This window comes from Somniosus microcephalus, chromosome 11, assembly GCF_052327205.1.
Source record: "Somniosus microcephalus isolate GS21.2 chromosome 11, FLI_Smic_1.0, whole genome shotgun sequence".
NCBI classification, from domain to species: Eukaryota; Metazoa; Chordata; class Chondrichthyes; order Squaliformes; family Somniosidae; genus Somniosus; species Somniosus microcephalus.
In genome coordinates, this window is record NC_140997.1 from 199,645,318 (window position 1) to 199,653,076 (window position 7,759).

Here is a 7,759-nt window from a genome sequence, read left to right on the forward strand (position 1 = left end):
AGTGCCAATGTGTCAGGCGACCAGCGAGCACCTGCGATCTGCCAGGTTGCCACCATTCCTGCAGCCAACACTGCCACTCCGCCATTACAGCTGCCACGAGCTGCTGGACAGACTGCTGCCGCCCAGCCAGAGTTGGAGCAGTCAGCAGCCGGCCACTCCAAGGCCAGAGCTGGTGCAGGCCGACCCCCAAGGGCATCTGCCGTCTCGCCATCTGCCCCTCAGCAGCCTTCCCCCAGCCTTGCTGCAGCCACTGGGCTCCCATTGAGGAGGAGCAGCAGGGCGGGCAGGGGCCAGGCAAGGATGCGCAAGGCATCGCCCTCGCAGGGCAAAAAGTAGAGGTATGCACAAATGCCTGGTGCTTGTTGTAAGGCCGACACTGGTGCAGTTGTTTTTGTGTAAGGCCGAGACTGGTGTCTTTATTTCTTTTTGTAAGGCCGAGACTGGTGTCTTTCTTTCTTTTTGTAAGGCCGAGACTGGTAGTTGTGTGTTTTTGGAGGGGGCTTCTCCACATGAGCATGTAATGTGGGAAGGGCAGAGGTTTTCAATAAATTATTGTTGTTAAATTGCAGTGTGCATGGTTTTTTGGTTAAGTCCTGGTTGCCCTGCTCGGCTGAGGGCTTGTGGAACGGCTACATTCATCTGCTGACATTGGCACAAGCCAGTCCCTGAGAGGGGGCCTAGAACCGACGTTCAACAAGCCGGCGACGGGCGGCCCTTGCACTTTCTGCCTCCCTCCTGTGCTGGTCCTCCTCCTCCTCCTCCTCCTCCTCAGGTGATCCTTCAATCTGTGGTGGCAGTGGCTGAGTCCTGCGGATAGCCAGGTTGTGCAGCATGCAGCAAACAACCACGAAATGGGAGACTCGCTCCGGCGAATACTGTAGGGCTCCACCGGAACGATCGAGACAGCGGAACCGTTGCTTCAGGACGCCGATTGTTTGTTCGATGATGTTCCTGGTCGCTTGATGGCTCTCGTTGTATTCCTCTTCAGCAGGGGTGCTGGGCGCACGGAGCGGGGTCATCAGCCAGGTACACAAAGGATAGCCTTTGTCCCCGATAAGCCATCCGCGTGGGTGAGGCTGGGCCTGGAACATGTCTGCCACAGAAGTCTGTCGCAGGATGAAGGCATCGTGGCTGCTGCCTGGAAAGCGGGCATTGACAGCTAGGATGAGCTGCCTGTGGTCACACACCAGCTGGACGTTCAGCGAATGGTAGCCCTTCCGGTTGCGGTAATCCTCGGCATTCTCCAGAGGTGCCCGCAAAGCCACATGCGTGCAGTCAATGGCGCCCTGCACCATGGGGAAGCCCGCGAATGCTGCAAAGCCCATTGCACGCTGTAGCTGCTTGGCAAGGGCCATGGAGAAGGAGATGAACTGACGTCTCCTTTTGAAAAGGGCATTGGTCACCTGGCGGATGCAGCAATGCACGGCGAACTGGGAGATGTTGGCAATGTCCCCAGTAGCGGATTGGAAGGAGCCGGTGGCATAGAAGTTGAGAGCCACCGTCACCTTCACTGCCACCAACAGAGACGTCCTGCTCCTCAGCTGTGGCTGCAGATCACCGCCAAGCAGCTGGCAGATCTCTGTGACCACGTCCCTTCTGAATCGCAGCCTCCGAACACACTGCTCCTCAGACATGTTGAGATAGGAGAACTGCTGGCGGTATACCCTGGGTGGGCAAGGCCTCCTTTGCCGACGCCTGTTGCCCCCTCTCTGTCTAGCCAGGGCTGCCACTCTCTCACGGCGTCTGTGAGCCCTTTGGATGTAATTGAGAAAGCCTGCGTTGATACCCATTGCAGCCCCCATAATATGCTGGCAAACAATGAGATGTCAATGAAGGCAAAGACTACTGGAAATCTGTGGCCTGAAGCCAGAAGTACCTGTCCGAGTGTTGGGCCAAAGCAGAAAGCTATCTACCTTGGTCTCTCTCCAAAGATCCGTTTCACAAGAGGGAGTGCTGCGAAATGGCAGCCTTTAATATTGCAGGAGGAGTGCCCTTTAATTTGAGCCCCCCGCGCCCCGCATCGGCTGAGCACCGTTCCACTTAACAGTCGCTAGGGCCGCCAGGCGCACAATGGGGCGTTGCCACTGAAGTTCCGGTTGGGGGTGCACAAAGGGCGTTGCACAAGGAAATGACGTCATGATCTGCGCGCGCAGCTGAGCGCACGCAAAGACTTTGCGCCGCCGCTAAATCTCTAATGAAGTTGGGGCGAGGCGCAGGTCTCACTGCACCTGGGCGCTACCCGCCTAGCGCCCGACATCTACTCCTCCTAAGGCGCTAACGGCTGGTGCAACCAACTGAATTTCTAGGCCTAAGTTCCCTCAACTCAGTGGGGCAAAAATATTTAAAATGTTGCCATGTATTTGCCTGCATTGCACCAACTTGTTTCTACATCAACTCCTGGATAGCAATTATAAAATACACAGAGGAACGAATTTGCACCAAAAGTTTTGTATTATTAGATATATTTTGCAAGTGCAAAATGATTCACATTTTGTAAGCATTATGATAATGAGTTATGAGGGTTCCTTGCAAAATAATAAATTCAGAAACAAACTGCACCGGTACAATGTTCTGTTTGTCTCTGGGTGTACTCCTATGGAATAAGATGACCAGAAACAAGTAGTAAAGTTTTAAATTATAACATTGTATTGATCTTAAGATTATATAATCTTAACAGCAGTGCTTTTCATGTCAATGAAGCTTAGGTCTTATTGTGTAGTTTTTCCCCTTTGTTCTTGTGACATCACTGTGCAGGTGATATTCCACTATTAATTGATTGCACTATTAAGTTGGAGTGGGAGCAGTAAGTTAATGTTGTAGACGAAGGCGTAAGATCTGAAAATCTTACGACATTGTGGATCAGTTTAAATTTACTGTGTGTTGTGAAAGAAAAATGTTTGAAAGAGTTCACGAGCAATTTTAGATTGAGCCATTCATCATGCAATGAATTGTAATTGTGAAGCAGCATGGGTGGGGATTCCAAATGGGAATATAAATATAGTTATGGAATTCCCAAGCTCACCTGATTTATGGCATTTTCAGTTTCCATGGGAAAATATGAAAAAAGGTACCTGGTATTCTCCAAGAACCTAGAGAGGCATTTTCTTTTCACAGCCTACTTAAGCCCTGGGTTACAGACTGGGGTAGCGGGCTCTGCGTTTTAATGGAGGAGAGGTGTGAGACTTGCTAAGAAGGTAACAGAAGAGTATTGTCTGTGCAATCACAGAAAAAGAAATAGTAAAAAAGATAAATTTAAAAAAGAAGCCAAGTGAAATACCCCCAATGGAGAGAAGGGGGAAAATGGAAGGAAAAAGGAGAGGAAACTAAAGGGGAAAAATGCGAAAGTAAACAGTTAATTGTAAAACAAGATCCTGCTGTATATACATGAGCAAGAACATAATGAGAATTGTACAAGTTTTATTGTTCTATACTTGGTGTATTTAATGGGGAAAACCAATGCAAATACAAGAAAAATAATGCAATCTGCAGGAAAGCTCTAATAAGGATAAAGGGAGAATGGATTGGGTTTTTTTTGCTGGTGCAAAATAGCTGTCAAGGATTGTGACATTTTTATAATTTCCAGTGGATGCATGATTTGGGATTGGTATGTGAAGCTCCCTTTGTCTCTTGTAATATAAAGCAGATATTACAACTGGTCCGTCAATGGTGAAACTTGTAGAAGAAAAATAACTAGGATTCCATTGATCATCAGCAAATTGTATGTGCAGGGCCTTGTTAGATCCGTGGTTCAGTGGATAAATAATTACACGGATGTTGTACATAAACAAATAACAGGTCTTTACTGGAGGAGGGTAATCTCTAGACTGGGGTACAGAGGCATGCGCACAGCTTATATACCGGTGTGGTCACTGCCGGTACTACAGTATACAGGAGCTGTAAAAAGTAGTTCTGACTTAAAGCACATACACTACAGGCCTTGGGCAATATGTTTCTTTACAAAGTTTGTTTTGATCTAATAGACTGTGTGTGATAGGGATTTGGCGGCACTGTGGTCATCAGCCCACCATCTCTGATAGGTGGGTTGGGTCAAGGGTATATGCAGGTGTAGAGTGTATACCCACTATAACATTTTGGCTGCTGTAAATGTCAGCATACACTTGCCCCAGACACCTAGCAGATGGAATTTCCCCCCATTCCTCCTATAAAAGTTTAGGTGGATTGAGTATTGATCTATGCCTGGCAGACGAGGGACACTAAGCATTTCACACCAAACTTTATTCTTTGAAACATTCTCCTACTGTGGAAGAGTTTTTTCTCCCCATTAACTCGCTGAAGAATCCCTCCAGTGCAGAAAGGTGATTGACCTATTGGGATCCTGAAGAATCTATGTGCAATTTACTTTTTGGACCACTGCAAAGGTGTCAAGCTCCTACAGAGTCATGGGGCATTTCAATAAGAAATTGTAATCCCTACTCAAAAACACAACAGCCCAGTTATTCTGCAGCAGCTTCTGTCCTGTTTGATTATTGACAATGACTACAAAATTGTAGCGCAAGTCTGGAAAAGGTCTTGCCAAACTTAATTCATCCAGACTAGTTGACATAGGGCTGGATGACTCATGGAACGCAATATACATATACATTTAAATGCTGTTACAGTGTAAAGTGGAAATCTGAAGCTATATATTCTGTACCCTTGCTAGCCTTGGTAAGACACTGGTGGTTATTTCAGTGGAGCAGAGAGAGGATGAGATAACTCTAGATTAGATTGACAGACAATGAAAAAAATGCATTTAATATCAGTTAATTGTTGCGATGGGCATACAATTCTGAGAGGACCGTATAATTTTGTGGAATGCAGAAATCTTTAAGATAAATATTTTAACCTGGTTCAATTATCTGTGTTCTTCTTTGATTATCACAATAAAATCTGATATTTCAATAAGGTGTGGGGAAAATAGATCCTGCATAAGCCAATTTGGGCCAGTTAAAATGAGTAACTTGGATGGATTCAAAATGTCCAACTTACAGAAGTCCATTTGGACATTCCATTACAGCCAGTCATGATGATCACATTCGAGACCAGTTGTGCTTTCTTTAGCCAGATGGTAAATCGAGATTTTCACCTATTGGGAGACTCTTCCCTTGAGTCGCCACTAAAAATTGAACAACCACTTACAATCTCTGAAACTCTTTCAGTAACATCAGATGCATTTGGAAACCTGCTCTGTGACCCATAGACTACCTCATGAAATATAGACTCAGGCCTAGAAATTCGGTAGCCCCGGAAAACGGGCACGGGGATTCGTGCTGCTTACTAATTTACATGATTGTAGCATTCAGCCCAGCGCTAAATGTAGTGCTGAGTGGCTGAACGCTCAGCAGGGGGCCCAGGTTTGTGCGAGGCTAGATCCAATTAAAACTAGCCTGCACCACTTAAAGGCAGTCTACACCTCTTAAAGGGAAGATGCCTTCTGCCTACAACAGGTGATTGAAGTGACTGGGAAGACAGTGGACAAAGTTGTAATTATGGCACAGAAGGGGAGAGCGTGTACACCTAGGTTCTATGGTGCAGCACTGGAGGGCTTGGTCCAGGAGGTCAAATCCAGGAAAGAGGTCCTCTTTCCACAGGGGACAAGGAGGTGCTCCACACAACAGACCAGAGTGCAATGGAAGCAGGTAACCACTGTGGTAAATGCCAGCAGTGTAGCCCCAAGGACCTGAACTCAGTGCAGGAAGAAGTTTAATGACTTCACACGAATGGTCAAGGTCAGTCAATTCATCTTAGAAAAACAGAGAAAAATAGGAGCAGGCCATTCGGTGCTTCGAGCCTGCTCCGCCATTCAGTATGATCATGGCTGATCCTCTATCTCAATACCATATTCCTACTCTCTCCCCATACCCCTTGATGCCATTTGTGTCTAGAAATCTATCTCCTTAAATATATTCAGTGACTTGGCCTCCACAACCTTCTGTGGTAGAGAATTCCACAGGTTCACCACCCTCTGAGTGAAGAAATTTACATAAGAACATAAGAAATAGCAGGAGTAGGCCATACGGCCCCTTGGGCCTGCTCCGCCATTCAATAGGATCATGGCTGATCTGAATCTAGACTCATGTCCACTTCCCTGCCCTCTCCCCGTAACCCCTAATTCCCTTATCTGCTAGGAAAATGTCTATCTCCATTTAAAATGTATTTAATGTTGCAGCTTCCACAGCTCTCTGGGGTAGCAAATTCCATAGATTTACTACCCTCTGAGTGAAGAAGTTTCTCCTCATCTCAGTTTTGAAAGGGCAGCCCCTTATTCTAAGATTATGCCCCCTAGTTCTAGTCTCACCCATCAGTGGAAACATCCTCACCGCATCCACCCGATCAAGCCCCCTCACAATCTTATATGTTTCGATAAGATCGCCTCTCATTCTTCTGAACTCCAATGAGTAGAGTCCCAACCTACTCAACCTTTCCTCATACGTCAACCCCCTCATCTCTGGAATCAACCGAGTGAACCTTCTCTGAACCGCCTCGAGAGCAAGTATATCTTTTCTTAAATATGGAAACCAAAACTGCACGCAGTATTCCAGGTGTGGCCTCACCAATACCCTGTATAACTGCAGCAAGACTTCCCTGTTTTTATACTCCACCCCCCTTGCAATAAAAGCCAAGATTCCATTGGCCTTCCTGATCACCTGCTGCACCTGCATACTAACTTTTTGTGTTTCATGCACCAGGACCCCCAGATCCCTTTGTACTGTAGCACTTTGCAGTTTCTCTCCATTTAGATAATAACTTGCTCTTTGATTTTTTCTGCCAAAGTGCATAACCTCACACTTTCCAACATTATATTGCATCTGCCAAATCTCTGCCCACTCACTTAGCCTGTCTATGTCCTTTTGCAGGTTTTTTATGTCCTCCTCACTCACTGCTTTCCCTCCCATCTTTGTATCGTCGGCAAACTTGGATATGTTGCACTCGGTCCCTTCCTCCAAATCGTTAATATAGATTGTAAAGAGTTGGGGTCCCAGCACTGACCCCTGCGGAACACCACTAGTTACTGATTGCCAGCCCGAGAACGAACCATTTATCCCAACTCTTTGTTTTCTGTTAGATAGCCAATCTTCCACCCATGCCAGTAGATTACCCCCAATCCCGTGATTTTTTATCTTGATCAGTAATCTTTTGTGTGGAACCTTGTCAAATGCCTTTTGGAAGTCTAAATACACTACATCCACTGGTTCCCCTTTATCCACCCTGTATGTTACATCCTCAAAGAATTTGAGCAAATTTGTCAAACATGACTTCCCCTTCGTAAAACCATGCTGACTCTGTCCTATTAAATTATGTTTATCCAAATGCTCTGTTACTGTTTCCTTAATAATGGACTCCAACATTTTGCCAACCACAGATGTTAGGCTAACTGGTCTAGAGTTTCCAGCTTTTTGTCTACTTCCCTTCTTAAATAAGGGTGTTACATTAGCAGTTTTCCAATCTGCTGGGACCTTTCCTGAGTCCAGGGAGTTCTGGAAAATGATCACCAATGCATCCACAATCCCTACCGCCACTTCTCTCAAGACCCTAGGATGTAGGCCATCAGGTCCGGGGGATTTATCCGCCTTAAGTCCCATTATTTTGCTGAGTACCATCTCCTTAGTGATTTTAATCATGTTTAGCTCCCCCCCCCCATTGCCCCCTGTTTGTCCAGTGTTGGGATATTTTTAGTGTCCTCTACTGTAAAGACTGATACAAAATATTTGTTCAGCGTCTTTGCCATCTCCATGTTCCCCACCACTAGTTTCCCGGT